Source organism: Anomaloglossus baeobatrachus, chromosome 2 (assembly GCF_048569485.1).
Source record: "Anomaloglossus baeobatrachus isolate aAnoBae1 chromosome 2, aAnoBae1.hap1, whole genome shotgun sequence".
In the NCBI taxonomy this organism is placed as follows: domain Eukaryota; kingdom Metazoa; phylum Chordata; class Amphibia; order Anura; family Aromobatidae; genus Anomaloglossus; species Anomaloglossus baeobatrachus.
In genome coordinates this window covers 235,217,986-235,233,176 of record NC_134354.1, presented here as the reverse complement: position 1 = coordinate 235,233,176, position 15,191 = coordinate 235,217,986, and positions in this window count along the sequence as shown.

Genomic DNA, 15,191 nt, shown 5'->3' with positions numbered 1-15,191 from the left:
GAGGGCCAATCAGCTGCGAGCCGGCTGACTGGCCAATCACAGCTCGAGCTGATGGCCAGCAGGGAGCCTTGCGGGGGCCATTCACCGAAGGCGGACCACGGGTGGCACGAGACTGGAGAAGGCCTGGATGGAGCGAGGGAACAGCGGCAAGTTCCTGTACTTTCCCCAGGGACCCCACCCATATGCGGCCATACTGTCCCCAGTGACCCCACCCATATGCGGCCTTACATTACGCCGCGACCACCACCCATAGGCGGCCTTACATTCCCCGGGCCCCCCGCTACCCTGCCTTACAATCGGGGGGTGCCCTACATTGGCGGACCCCCCGAAACCCCCATCCTGCCTTACGTTCGGGGGGGTCCTACTTTCGGGGAAACACGGTATTTGAAGGAAGGATGAATGGACAACTGTATCTAGACATTCTTGATAAAAATCTGACGCCATCTACCTGGATGATGGAGATGAAACAAAGGTGGACATTTTAGCAAGACAGTGATCTTAAACACACAGCCAAGGAAACTCTCAGTTGATTTTAAAGAAAAAAAAGCAAACTTGCTAGAATGTCGCAGCCAATCACCTAACCTGAATACAGTAGAACATTTAGGGAAGGAACTAAAGCTCAGAGTTGATAGAAGGAGCACATGGAAACTTTAGGATTTGAACACTGTGTGTGAAAGACTGGACCAAAAATCACACCTAGTGCATGCAAATAGTTTCTCCATACAGAAGGAGTCATGAAGCAGTCATCACTAAGAAAGGCTTTTGTATGACGTATTAAGTAAATTTCAGTAAGCGTGTACAATACTTTTTCCTTGTGTCATTCCTCACTATAATGCTATATGCGCACGCTGCAGTTTTTGTTGCTTTTTTTGGATCAGTTTTGTTCTCAGAAAGTTCTGGCTTTTGACTTCCCAGGAAAGTCTATGAGAAATAAGATCTGCTGTGTGCACGTTGCATTTTTTTTGTCTGCAGTTTGTCACAAACTTCTGACAAAAAAAATGCAGCATGTTCATTTTTCTTGCTTTTTTGATACAATTTGTCAAACGTTCTATACAGACAAACACATAAAACCAGAATTAACCAAAAATTCGACTAAAAAAGCAACAAAAATGCACCATCACCTCAAGCGTTTTTTGACATTTCCAGGCTCTCTGAGACAAGTTGTAGTCTTGATTGCAGTTTGTGTGCAGAAAAAACTGCAGTGTGTGCATATAGCCTAAAGCCTGCTTTACACGTTAACATTACACATGCGATCGCACGCACCCCCATCGTATGTGCGGCACGTTCAATTTGTTGCCCGTGTCGCACAAACTATTAAATCCCGTCACACGTACTTACCTTCCATACGACCTCGATGTGGGCGGCGAACAACCACTTACTGTAGTGGGAGAGACGTTTGGCGTCACAGCGACGTCACGCAGCAGCCGGCCAATAGAAGCGGAGGGGCGGAGATGAGCGGGACGTAAACATCCCGCCCACCTCCTTCCTTTCACATTGCAGGAGGGACGCAGGTAGGGAGATGTTCATCGTTCCCGGGGTGTCACACACTGTGATGTGTGCTGCCTCGGGAACATTGAACAACCGGACGTTCAATTTTTTATAATTGAACGACATGTATGCGATCAACTGTTTTTTGTTCAATCGCAATCGCACGTAGGTTTCACACACTACAATATCACTAATGATGCCAGATGTGCGTCACTTATGACATGACCACGCCGACACATCGTTAGATATATTGTAGCGTGTAAAGCCCGCTTTACACATAACTTCATTTAAGGAGATGTATGGGTTGATTTTTTTTAGATTTTTATCTAAAATTACATGAGCTTCAAATATTGCATTAAAAACTGGTTTAAATGCAATTTTTTTTTATCACATGGCATAATACTTGAACTTACCAGCATGACCGGCCTGGGTAAGTGGACATGGAATAGAGATGTCTAATCCTGACAGTTTAATTGTGTGATAAAACAATCAAGGAAAACAATTCCTTTAAGCAGGCATGTAACTACAATCGGTGCAGGGGTTGCAATTGCACCTGGGACCTACAGTCTAAGGAGCCCAAAAAGTCACATTGGTCTATATGAAAAGACCAATAGCATTAAGACTTTCAATATTTGGTTCCAAGTTCGAGCTTTTGGATTGGGACCCATGAGCTTCATGTTACGCCACTGCCTTTAAATCAGTAACAGAGTTCAGAAAATCAGGATGGAGTTATTCAATCATATCAAGAGTCTGAGTGAGGGGTAGGCAAAAAAAAAGGCCATTACCCAGGGGCTTACCACCTATTCTGGCAGATTACTCAACTGCTATGGGGCCTGTTGCCAAATGACTTGGTGGGGTCCAATTCCAGATAACTCTGTTCTCTTCTTGATCCCTTTTTCTTCTGTCCTCTGCTGTATATGTAAGCCACAAGGTGGGAGAAATTGTATGGAGCAGGTGTCTGTCTCCTTCATTGGGTTCTCCTGGAAGACCAATGGATTGTATGAATGCAGCTGGGAGGACATAGGGGAGGGGAATGTGGCGGAATCAGATCTTTGGTATAGGCCCCCGAATATCTATGTGAACTCTAAATATTTCTCAAAAACAACCAGAATAAAGCGTGATTCGGCTCCAAATTGACAACAATTATGACGTGACCAAAAAAAATGCCACTTTCACATGACAGCATTTTGCAATGAATATAAGCCAGGAGTGGTTTTTACATGGAAGAAAATGTTAATGAGACGCTCTGTCTATGGAGTGACATAAGAAGTGTGCTGTGTTGCACTAATTCATTGTATTCTGCAAATACTTGGAATCTGATTGGTTTCTGTGGTCAGCGCTAATTCCGAGAACAATTTTAAACTTGAGGATGATGCTTTAAAATGTGGAAACGTAGAAAGAAGCTATTGCTCACCCATAAGATAAAAAAAATTGTTTAAAAGAACTGAGAGTCCTCAGTGGTTGATACCTTTTAATGGCTAACTGAAAAGATGGTAATAATTGCAAGCTTTCGAGACTACTCAGGTCTCTTCATCAGGCATGGTATAACACAAAATCTGAAGAGTCACATATTTATACACAACAGGACATAGAAAAGTGCAGTAAAAAAAAAAAAAAAAAACAAGTTATATAAAACAGAACTATCACTATGGCAGGGGGCAAACTGTTGTGGCCATAAATTTTGCTGCAGTTCAGTGTGAAAGTTTTATTGTCCTTTGATAAGGGTCTGGTCCGGGCTGTGACACGCTCGGATGGTCAGAGGAGCACATCTCTTAATTGAAACTACAACCATTACTGCAAAAAGATGCCCGGTTAAAATCTATTTTTCCAGACCCCCCACTTCTGTGTTTTAGACAGCCCCCAAATCTAAGAAGCATCATTGTCAGAAGCTCCCTGTCCTCTCCAACAACAACAGGAACATTTCCCTGCAACCAGAAAAAATGTAAGACCTGTCCATTAATATTGACAAAGGACAAGATAAAGATTCCCAGATCACATCAGGACTACAAGATCCCAGGTACCTTCAGCTGCACTACAACCAATGTGGTGTACTTAATTATATGTACCAAATGTCCAACTGGGGGTCTGTATGTAGGGGAGACCGGACAACAGCTCAGAACAAGGATGAATTCTCACCGCCACACAATTAGAGAAAAAAGGATGGATCTACCTGTGGCCAAACATTTCTGTAACCCAGACCACAGCATCATGGACATGAAATTGCTGGTATTGAAAGGAAACTTCAAGTCCCAGAGAGATAGGAGACTATGGGAGTACAAACTTATGATGACCTTTGACACATTCAGAGCAGGAATGAATGTGTCTCATGGATTCATGTCTTTTTACATCAATTAAGAGATGTGCTCCTCTGACCATCCGAGCGTGTCACAGCCCGGACCAGACCCTTATCAAAGGACAATAAAACTTTCACACTGAACTGCAGCAAAATTTATGGCCACAACAGTTTGCCCCCCTGCCATAGCGATAGTTCTGTTTTATATAACTTGTTTTTTTTTTGTTTTTTTTTTCTTACTGCACTTTTCTATGTCCTGTTGTGTATAAATATGTGACTCTTCAGATTTTGTGTTATACCATGCCTGATGAAGAGACCTGAGTAGTCTCGAAAGCTTGCAATTATTACCATCTTTTCAGTTAGCCATTAAAAGGTATCAACCACTGAGGACTCTCAGTTCTTTTAAACAATTTTTTTTATCTCTACTGGCTAACACGGTACAAAGATATATTTTACTTGTATCACCCATAAGAAACCTTCTTATAAGATCCTATTTTCACTTCATTCACCCTTCCTCAACCATCACAAGGTTCTGACCTTGTCTTCACAACAACAATGAAGATGAATTGTTGCAATGTGTCCTTCTATGCCTTTGTGTGTCTTGAGGTTATCCTTGCTAGTTGTGATTCTACCTATATACTGTCAGTTGCTTAGTGTAATAAAACCTAAGTCACAAAATCTTGGGCATTTGTCAGGCACTACTTTACAGCAAGGGAAACTCAATGGGTACATTTATTAATACTGTCCCAAATGTAGACAGTTTACAATTTGACGTAAAGAGGCAAACTTATTACAGTGGTTAATGCAGGATGAGAATTTCAGCTTTAGACATTTTTATTTCACTTTTCGACCATCTCTTGTTTGACGTAATGCAGTTCCTTTTTTGCATCCAGATATTTCAACAGTGCATTGTTGTAAACCACATGTTTTGTTGGGTGAGGAATGGAAAGTATAGAGTGAAGATGTTCAGCAGAAAACTAATGTGTAAACAGCCTTTTAGAGTATTTATCATTTTCTTATATCTGGTCCTTTATAGGGGGTTAGGGGGTGTCCACTACTTGGATAAACCCTTCTCATACCCCATGTTTGCCCCGTCTCCCAGGGCTCGTTAAATTATTACGTCTTGCAAGCGCCTTGACCAATCCCTACCAACTTCCATATCCCCCTCCATCAGATGTATAAGTAATCAAGAGGACGTGAGTGACCAGATGCATGTCTCACTTCCTCTTGATTACTTATACGTTTGAAGGCGTGGAGAAAGAAGTTGGTGGTGACTGGGCTCATGTGACATAGTAACCCTACATGCTACACTTAAATCTGTCTTCCCAAGATCTCCTTCTCTCCTCCTCTCTCATTCGCTCCTTATTCAACCGCCTCCAAGACTTCTCCAGAGCATCAACAGTCTTCTAGAATTTGCTGTCTCAGCACATCAAATATCTGCTAAACTTGCAAGCTTCAAACGGAACTTGAAAACTCATCTGTTCAGAAATGCTTATAGTCTCCAATGACCCTACCACCTCACTACCGCCAGAGCTGCCACTGTACCATTGCTGCAGCTGCCTCACCATCATCCCATAAAGTGTTAGCCCACAAGGGAAGGGTTCTCTTCCCTCTGTACCAGTCTGTCTATTGTAACTTCTATATGTATATTGTATGTAACCACTTTTCATGTACAGCACCATGGAATCAATTGTGGTCTATAAATAAATAATAGTAATACATGAGCCCCAGGTTAGTGAGTGCCGGCTCCGCTGTAAATGGTGCCAGCACGGGAGGTTAGTATGAGCTTTCTTATTTTAATGAGGACAAATATGTAGCATGAGATGGGGATGTCCTAGCAGTGGAAACCCCTTCCACTGCGATGTATAGAGTTTATCACCACTTACATGAGTTCCTGTCCCCAATCAGGTTTATATCTACTGTTCTGAAATATAGACAAACACTATGGTGAATTTCATAGAAAGTCAAATAACTTGTTAGTATAGTTTGTCAGAGGCAGAGGAGAATAAGGCACTATCAATCAGCTCTAGCAAAAAATTGGTTTTGCCATATTTCTTTGATAATTAGTAGACAGGGTGATACATGGATGTTAGAAATAGCAGCTAATACTTGATATATGTATGCTGATCTAGAGGCTAAAAACCAATGAGGAAGATAGAAATGTGTTTGGAATTAAGGACTATCGTATGTGACAAAGTATTAGTGCTATTACACCTGGTACATAGTGACCTGCTCAATAGGGCTGATCTTACAGTGCTACAAACAGCAGCTAGTGCTTTACATATGTATGTTACTATTGCTCCATCTGGTGGCCAAAAAAGTAAAACTCATCAGGAACATTAAAAAAATGCCAATGTAAGTGTGCATTAAACACTGGCCCCGATTCATCATTATTTTTAAAGGGTTATTCCCATCTCCAAGATCCTATCCCAATATGTAGTAGGTGTAATAATAATATTAGTAAATACCTACAATCAGAAATGTAATATAGTTCTCCTGATATAGCCATGTCTCTTACCTCATGTGCAGGCCATTGCAGCTTAGGTATCCATGGTTACAACCACAAACAACTAAACAGTCACTATATGAGTGGACGTAACCATGAATAACCAGGCTGCAATGCCCTACACATGAGGTAAGTGACATGGCTAATCAGGAGAACTATACTACATTTCTGATTGGAGGTATTTGCTAACATTATTATTATTATTATTATTATTATTACTACTACTACTACACCTACTACATATTGGGATAGAATCTTGGAGATGGGAATAACCCTTTAAGTCAATTTTCTTTTTAAGTGTCGTGGTATTGGCTGACGTTTATTGCATCACATTTTTAAAATGGCACACGTGGTTCATGAATTTGGCATAAAGTAAAAAATAGGGGGATTTCCCATCATTTATTGTTTATGCACCTTTTTGAGCAAAAAGTCAGAGCTTTTTGAAATGTTGAAAAAGATGCAACTTTGTCCAGAGCGCAGAAAATCACTCCAAGGGGAGCATGGAGTGGAGTTGCTCCAAATTATGCAACAGTTAAAAAGTCACAATTGCTGAATCAGATTAAAATATCTGGAATTGCCAGACTTCGCAAAAAAAAAAAAAGCGGAAAAAACCCCCCCATGTGAATGCATATGAAATAGACTTAAAAAAGGCACAAATAGAATAATGAATTGGGTGAATTGAGTGTAACCAGTTGAGTGCTGCATGCAAAAAAATACAATACACAAAACTAAACAACTAAACTAAGTGATGCCCTTCCCCCGGATTATAATCACAAAAGATAATCTTAGCATAATAGTAATCACCCCACAAATAACACTATCACTCACACAGTGCACCCCCGATTTATAATATATACATTTAACTAATCAATCACAATAACAATAACCTATGACCCAACAGATTCACAGCACAGCTGTCTTCCTTTGCTGCATTTAATATACTGCTCAGAAAAATAAGGTGAACACTTAAACAACAGAATGGTAGTGTTACCTTTATTTTTTTGAGCAGTATATATAACCATGTGAGTGCTGTATGCAGTCGTACACAACACAATGTGCTCAATCCTGTGGCACACTGACAGCAGCGCTCAACACTCTGTTCTACAATACAAATGATCAATCCGACCTGTCACAGCCAGCCATGGACAATGGCATCTCCTAGCTCATCAGAAAGGGCATCTTGTTGCGTGGGAGCGTCTTAAACATTGTAATGTGGCTGCAGAGGGTTTACTTATTTTGGCCACCTTTATATACAATCCAACCGTACATCGCTCCTCTCAGTCCTTATATATAAGCTCCCTCCAGCAGAATATCAGTCCTCTCAGCTTTCTATACATACAATACCATCTTGCATTGCATTAAATCCCTCTCAGTCCCCTCTACACCGTGTGCAGAATTATTAGGCAAGTTGTATTTTAGAGGATTTTTTTTATTATTGTTAAACAACTATGTTCTCAATCAACCCAAAAGACTCATAAATATCAAAGCTTAATATTTTTGGAAGTTGGAGTGTTTTTTTTTTTAGATTTGGCTATCTTAGGAGGATATCTGTTTGTGCAGGTAACTATTACTGTGCAGAATTATTAGGCAACTTAATAAAAACCAAACATATTCCCATCTCACTTGTTTATTTTTACCAGGTAAACCAATATAACTGCACAAAATTTAGAAATAAACATTTCTGACATGCAAAAACAAAACCCCCAAAAATTAATGACCAATATAGTCACCTTTCTTTATGATGACACTCAACAGCCTACCATCCATAGATTCTGTCAGTTGCTTGATCTGTTTATGATCAACATTGCGTGCAGCAGCCACCACAGCCTCCCAGACACTGTTCCAAGAGGTGTACTGTTTTCCCTCCCTGTAGATCTCACATTTTATGAGGGACCACAGGTTCTCTATGTGGTTCAGATCAGGTGAACAAGGGGGCCATGTCATTATTTTTTCATCTTTTAGACCTTTACTGGCCAGCCACGCTGTGGAGTAGCTGGATGCATGTGATGGAGCATTGTCCTGCATGAAAATCATGTTTTTCTTGAACGATACCACCTTCTTCCTGTACTACTGCTTGAAGAAGTTGTCTTCCAGAAACTGGCAGTAGCTCTGGGAGTTGAGCTTCACTCCATCCTCAACCTGAAAAGGTCCCACAAGTTCATCTCTGATGATACCAGCCCATACCAGTACCCCACCTCCACCTTGCTGGTGTCTGAGTTGGAGTGGAGCTCTCTGCCCTTTACTGATCCAGCCTCTGGCCCATCAAGATTCACTCTTATTTCATCAGTCCATAAAACCTTTGAAAAATCAGTCTGAAAATATTTCTTGGCCCAGTCTTGATGTTTTATCTAATGTTTCTTGTTCAAAGGTGGTTGTTTTTCAGCCTTCCTTACCTTGGCCATGTCCCCAAGTATGGCACACCTTGTGCTTTTTGATACTAACGTTGCAGCTCTGAAATATGGCCAAACTGGTGACAAATGGCATCTTGGTAGCTTCACGCTTGATTTTCCTCAATTCATGGGCAGTTATTTTGTGCCTTTTTTGCCCAACACGCTTCTGCACCCCTGCAGGCATTTTGCCATGAAACGCTTCATTGTTTCGTGATCACGCTTCAAAAGTTTGGCAATTTCAAGACTGCTGCATCCCTCTACAAGGCATCTCACAATTTTGGACTTTTCAGAGCCCGTCAAATCTCTCTTCTGACTAATTTTGGCAAAGGAGAGGAAGTTGCCTAATAATTAGGCACACCTTATATAGGGTGTTGATGTCATTACACCACACCCCTCCTCATTACAGAGATGCACATCACCTGATTTACTTAATTGGTAGTTGGCTCTCAAGCCTATACAGCTTGGAGTAGGACAACATGTATAAAAATTAACATGTGATCAAAATACTCATTTGCCTAATAATTCTGCACACAGTGTATATACAAGTTCATTCCATTATGCAGTATGTTGGTCCATAGTCCCATCCTGCAGCACATCACTCTTCTCAGCCCTTAAATATACTGTCCCATCCTGCAGCACATCACTCTTCTCAGCCCTTAAATATACTGTCCCATCCTGCAGTATATCACACATCTTAACCCTTTTATATACAGGTCTCATCCAGCAATATATCAATCCTTAGCCACTCTATATACAGCCCCATCATGAAAATCATTAATCCTGTCAGCCCCTTATATACAGTCATGGCCAAATGTTTTGAGAATGCTACAAATATTAATTTTTACAAAGTCTACTGCTTAAGTTTTTCTAATGGCAATTTGCATATACTCCAGAATGTCATAAAGAGTGATCAGCTTAACAGCAATTACTTGCAAAGTCAATTATAAGAAAATGAACTTTAATCCCCAAAACACATTTCAACAGCATTGCAGTCCTGCCTTAAAAGGAGCAGCTAACATTGTTTTAGTGATTGTTCCATTAACACAGGTGTGGGTGTTGATGAGGACAGGGCTGGCGATCAACCAGTCATGATTAAGAAAGAATGACATCACTGGACACTTTAAAAGGAGGCTGGTGCTTGGTATCATTGTTTCTCTTCAGTTAACCATGGTTATCTCTAAAGAAACACGTGCAGCCATCATTGCTGTACACAAAAATGGCGTAACAGGGAAGAGTATCGCAGCTACAAAGATTGCACCTCAGTCAACAATCTATCGCATCATCAAGACTTCAAGGAGAGAGCTTCCATTGTTGCCAAAAAGGCTCCAGGGCACCCAAGAAGGACCAGCAAACGCCAGGACCGTATCTTAAAACTGTTTCAGCTGCGGGATCGGACTACCAGACGTGCCGAGCTACCTCAGCAATGGCAGCAGGCTGGTGTGAGTGCTTCTGCACGCACTGTGAGGCGGAGACTGCTTGAGCAAGGCCTGGTTTCAAGAAGGGCAGCAAAGAAGCCACTTCTCTCCAGAAAAAACATCAGGGACCGACTGATATTCTGCAAAAGGTACAGGGAGTGGACTGCTGAGGACTGGGGTAAAGTCATTTTCTCAGATGAATCCCCTTTTCGATTGTTTGGGACATCTGGAAAACAGCTTATTAGGAGAAGAAGAGGTGAGCGCTACCACCAGTCTTATCTCATGCCAACTGTTAAGCATCCTAAAACGATTCATGTGTGGGGTTGCTTCTCAGCCAAGGGAATCGGCTCACTCAGTCTTGCCTAAAAACACAGCCATGAATAAAGAATGGTACCAGAATGTCCTCCAAGAGCAACTTCTCCCAACTGTCCAAGAGCAGTTTGGCGCCCAACAATGCCTTTTCCAGGATGATGGAGCACCTTGCCATAAAGCAAAGGTGATCACTAAATGTATCATGGAACAAAACATAGAGATTTTGGGTCCATGGCCTGGAAACTCCCCAGATCTTAATCCCATTGAGAACTTGTGGGCAATCATCAAGAGACGGGTGGACAAACAAAAACCAACAAATTCTGGCAAAATGCAAGCATTGCTTATGCAAGAATGGACAGCTATCAGTCAGGATTTGATCCAGAAGTTGATTGAGAGCATGCCAGGGAGAACTGCAGAGGTCCTGAAGAAGAAGGGTCAACACTGCAAATATTGACTTGCTGCATTAACTCATTCTGTCAATATAACCTTTTGGTACTCATAACATGATTGCAATCATATTTCTGTATGTGATGTAAACATCAGACAAACACAATTAAAAACCAGAGGGCAACAGATCATGTGAAAATATAATTTTGGTGTCATTCTCAAACTTTTTGGCCATGACTGTACAGCTCCCAAGCTTTCAGTATATTGCTCTATCCAGCCCCCTCTATATAAAGCCCCATCCTGCAGTATATCCAGGGGTGGGATTCAAATTTTTAACATCAGGTTCTCTGTAAACCCCGCCCATTTGAAAACCACACCATTCTGTAACCACACCCATTTTGTTAGCCACACCCATTCACCCATTTTCACGCACTTTCCTCATCCAAAAAATACAAGTAATTTAAAGTAAAATCTCTTTCCTCTTCTTCCCCTCCTATACCAACACTCTCCTGTCCAGCGCCAGATGTTCCAGCCACTGTCAGTCATATTGTATTAAACGTTTTTTCTACAGTTTTTAAAAATTATTACTAAAGGAGCCCTGCTAAAATTGCTAAAATGTGGCTCCTTTCCCCCTACAAATCCCATCCCATGTAGTCTCTCCACCCCCCTGCAGATCCCATCCCATGTGGCCTCTTTCCTCTGCAGATCCCATCCCATTATGGCCTCTTTTCCTTGCAGATCAAATCCCAGTATGGCCTCTTTCCTTGCAGATCCCATCCCATTATGGCCTCTTTCCCCAGCAGATCCCATCCCATTATAGCCTCTTTCCCCCTACAGATACCATCCCATTATGGCCTCTTTCCCCCCTGCGATCCCATAGCTTTATGGTCTCTTTCCCCCTGCAGATCCCATCCCATTATGGCCTCTTTCCCCCTGCACATTCCATCCCATTATGGCCTCTTTCCCCCTGCAGATCCGATCCCATTATGGCCTCTTTCCCCCTGCAGATCCCATCCCATTATGGCCTCTTTCCCCAGCAGATCCCATCCCAGCATGGCCTCTTTCCCTTGCAGATCCCATCCCATTATGGCCCCTTTCCCCTGCAGATCCCATCCCATTATGGCCTCTTTCCCCCTGCAGATCCCATCCCATTATGGCCCCTTTGCCCCTGCAGATCCCATCCCATTATGGCCCCTTTGCCCCTGCAGATACCATCCTATTATGGCCCCTTTCCCCAGCAGATCTCATCCCATTATGGCCTCTTTCCCCAGCAGATCTCATCCCATTATGGCCTCTGTCCCCAGCAGATCTCATCCCATTATGGCCTCTTTCCCCAGCAGATCTCATCCCATTATGGCCTCTTTCCCCAGCAGATCTCATCCCATTATGGCCTCTTTCCCCTGCAGATGCCATCCTATTATGGCCTCTTTCCCCTGCAGATGCCATCCTATTATGGCCTCTTTCCCCTGCAGATGCCATCCTATTATGGCCTCTTTCCCCAGCAGATCTCATCACATGTGCTCCTTTTGCCCTGCAGATCCTGTCCCATATGGCTCCTTTTCCTATATACATAGTATATATATTATATTATATTATATATATATATATAATATGGACACCCTATTAATTTATTATTGTTTTCATAAACACAAGACAAGAGCCGTGCCTGTTTAGCTCTCAGCTGTTTGTCGGAGACCACGTGAAAAGTGAGATTTCCTATTACTTTGTGTTGGTGCTGAGTAGCGGCCATTGTTTCTGTGACTTTGGGAAGGTGTTACCTGGAGCTGTTGGGGCTTTGCCTAGCATCATGGATGGTTTGGGGTGCCCGAGTCGCCTCTCCTGCTAATACGGAATCACTTCAGAGCTGGTTACCCACACCTTTAAGGTCAAGGGAACCACTAATGGGTTCACCATGACATGTCAGTGGCTCATAAATTTTGATCATAATGTTAACTATAATCCTCAAGTCCAGCTTTATACATTTTTGCTCAGCCATAATAATGTAGGAGTTTTGGACATGCGGTCCATGCGGTTTTTGTTTTGCTTCTTTAGTTGTAGCACCCTGAAAAATCAAACATTCCAGCAGATGAAATGCTGTTCATGTAGCAGTCTCTGCTTATAATAGTGAATCACATGCTACGGGGAGGGGGAGATGCATTACATTTTTGAGTTATTTGACTTCTGCCACCATAGTATTGGAAGGAAGAGCTTATTGCTGCGAGCATTGGTGTGGTGTATTAGTCAGGCTCTGGCTCCACCTAGTGGTATAATGGAAGAATGAGAACATTTCTGCACTGAATATTTAGCTCAAATTTAGTGGCTTTTTTTCAAGCAGACACAACCATGAGTTTTAATACTTCAACTAAAATACACTAAAAATTAAAAATGGAGGGAAACATCTACCCTGCTCACTTTATAAGTATAGCCAAATGTGCACAGGCATGTAGTGGGATGTTGTGTAGAGGGACTACAGCAATGGTCATTTAGGTTAAAGGGGTTTCCCAACTGTATCAATACTGATGACCTATCCTTAAGAGGTGGTCCACTACTTAAACATTGACATCCTTAGCATAGGTCATCAATGTTTGATTGGCAGAGGTCCGACAACCAGAGCTCCTGCCGATCAGCTGTTCTCCGTGCTGGTGGCAGCAGCAGGAAATGTTCAGTACCGGGACTGCTCTGTCTTCTGATAGCGACCATGGACAGGTACTGCACATCTGCCTCCTATTGAAGTGAATAGGACTATAATCCAATGCTATTACAGTTTAGTGGACAGTGTCTGGTACTGCAGATCACCTAGTTAAATAATCAAGTGATGGAGCAGTGCTAATTCGCTTCATACAGTTTACATCCAGCTGCAGTCGAAGGATATAATAGCTGATCGATGGGAGTATTGTGTATTCACCCTCCGCTGACCTGAGTCTGAATGAACCCTAATCATAATGATAGCTCATCAATATGAATGGTGTGGATAACTCCTTTAAAAGGGATTCTGTGACCAGGATTTTCCCTTATAACCTGCGGCCACCACTAGTGAGCCATTATACAGTATTCTAGAATGCTGTATATAAGTGCTCAGGCCGCTCTGTATAACGTTAAAAAAAAAAAAAAAAAAAATCGAAATTACTTAACAATAATGTTTTTTTCCGGAGTCCACAACAGCGCCACCAGAGAGAGGTCCACTCATCTGGGACAGGAAACCCACTGAAATAAAAGGGCTGCACCTCTCCACCGCATCAGTTCAGTTACAGAGCCACGGAGGAATACCAAAAAGCATATTTAGCATATACAAACACTAACATTATCTATCCTCCGTAAACTGTGGAGAATAACACCCGAGATTGCACTTGTTAAAAAGGAGGTGGGAAGTAGTGGCTCTGTTGTGGACTCCGGAAAAAAACATTACCGGTAAGTAAATTTAGATTTTTTTCCCTTCACCACGACCACGCCACCAGAGATATTCTGATAGACAATAAAATCTAGGTGGGGACCACAGACTGTAGAACCCTTCTACCAAACGTAACATCCACTGTGGAAGATGAATCTAATCTATAGTGCTTAAAAAAAAAAATTGAAGGAGAAAACCAGGTTGCCGCCTTACAGATCTGCTCAAGAGGCACATCAGCTCTTTCAGCCCAGGAAGTTGCTACCGACCTGGTGAAATATGCAGCGATACCATGGAGCACTCGTCTATCCTGAGCTATATAGACCTCCCTAATTGCCTCTGTCACCCATCTAGCTATGGATCCTTTTGAAGCCAGAAAACCCTTCCTAGCTCCCTGGAAGCACACAAATAGAGCTTGACTTTTTCTCCAAGAACTAGTAACCTCTAAGTACTGAAGCACTGATCTCATGATATGCAAAACATGGAGCCTTTCCTCCTATGAGTTTTTAGGAAGCGAGCAAAACGAGGGAAGGATTATCTCCTGGGACCTGTGGAAGGACTTGGCTAAATTTGGCAAATATGCTAGGTCCATACAAAAGTATAATCCTATCCTCCTGGACCCGAGCGTAAAGGTGATTGATTGAAAGGACCTGAAGGTCACTCACTCTTCTGGCAGAAGTCAAAGCGACCAGCAGGACCACTTTAAAGGGTAAGTAGCTTAACGAGGACTGCAAAAGGGGTTTAAACGGAGGCCCCATTAAAGGCGTCTAGAACTAAGTTTAGATCCCAGGGATGAAATACCGGGGAAGGGACAGGCTTTGATCTCCGATAAGAAATAAATCTTTATCTACCTGTCTCCTGCTAGGTTGTAATTATAGAGGGCTCCCAAGGCTGCTACCTGTACTTTTAAGGTGCTGACTGATAACCCTAATTCTAACCCCCTCTGTAGGAATTTCAAAATGGTGTTTATCGTGGCCCTCCCTCGAGAAGTCTCCCTTGAGAAGGAAAGAAACTT